The 762-nt window shown below is 42.8% G+C and overlaps 1 non-coding gene across 1 annotated transcript; it reads left to right on the top strand.

The window, feature by feature from the left end:
* The first annotated feature begins 295 nt into the window (after positions 1 to 295).
* LOC128194563 (small nucleolar RNA R71) lies at positions 296 to 403 on the top strand. Its single transcript, XR_008245938.1, has one exon. It is a non-coding gene; the product is annotated as a small nucleolar RNA R71 (small nucleolar RNA).
* The last annotated feature ends 359 nt before the right edge of the window (positions 404 to 762 follow it).

Here is a 762-nt window from a genome sequence, read left to right as displayed (position 1 = left end):
AGATCTCTGGTTGGTAGTCAACTGTGTCACCAACTTCGCAAGAGAGTTAATCTTGCCTTCCAACTTGCTTTCAACAGCTAATAAAGACTGGGCAACAACATCATGTACGCCCCTCACCACAATGGCATCATTCCTGGTGCTAAACTGTTGGGAGTTGGAGGCCATCTTCTCAATCAATTGTCTGGCCTCAGCAGGTGTGGTGTCTCCAAGAGCTCCACCACTGGCAGCATCAATCATACCCTGATCCATGTTGTTCAAACCCTCATAAAAATACTGGATAAGGAGTTTTTCACGAATCTGATGGTGGGGACAGCTAACACAAAGTGTCTTGAATCTCTCCCAATACTCATACAAGCTCTCTCCACCAAGCTGCCTAATCCTAGTTATGTCTTTTCTGATAGCTGTGGTCCGGGATGCTGGGAAAAATTTCTCCAAGAACAGCCTCTTCAGATCATCCCAGCTAGTGACGGATCTAGGCGCCTGATAACAGTAGAAAAACTGTTATTTTCATGCTTAAATTTAATACTAAAAGCAACCTTTAACACTTAGAAACTAGCTTGAAATCATGCTTTTGGTTATATTTTTGGAAATAAGAGAGCTGGACAGGTTTATGCTTGATTTCAGTGTTTTATGCAGGTTTTAAGGTGAATTTGGTGAATGAAGTGAAGAAGGATAGAAATGGAATCAGAAAAGACATCAAAAAGTGCAAAAGGAGAAGCCGCAACTACCTCAGCGGCACTCAGAAACCCACGTTGGCTCCGT

This window comes from Vigna angularis, chromosome 10, assembly GCF_016808095.1.
Source record: "Vigna angularis cultivar LongXiaoDou No.4 chromosome 10, ASM1680809v1, whole genome shotgun sequence".
Classification (NCBI taxonomy): Eukaryota; Viridiplantae; Streptophyta; class Magnoliopsida; order Fabales; family Fabaceae; genus Vigna; species Vigna angularis.
This window is presented reverse-complemented; position numbering and strand designations above follow the sequence as displayed.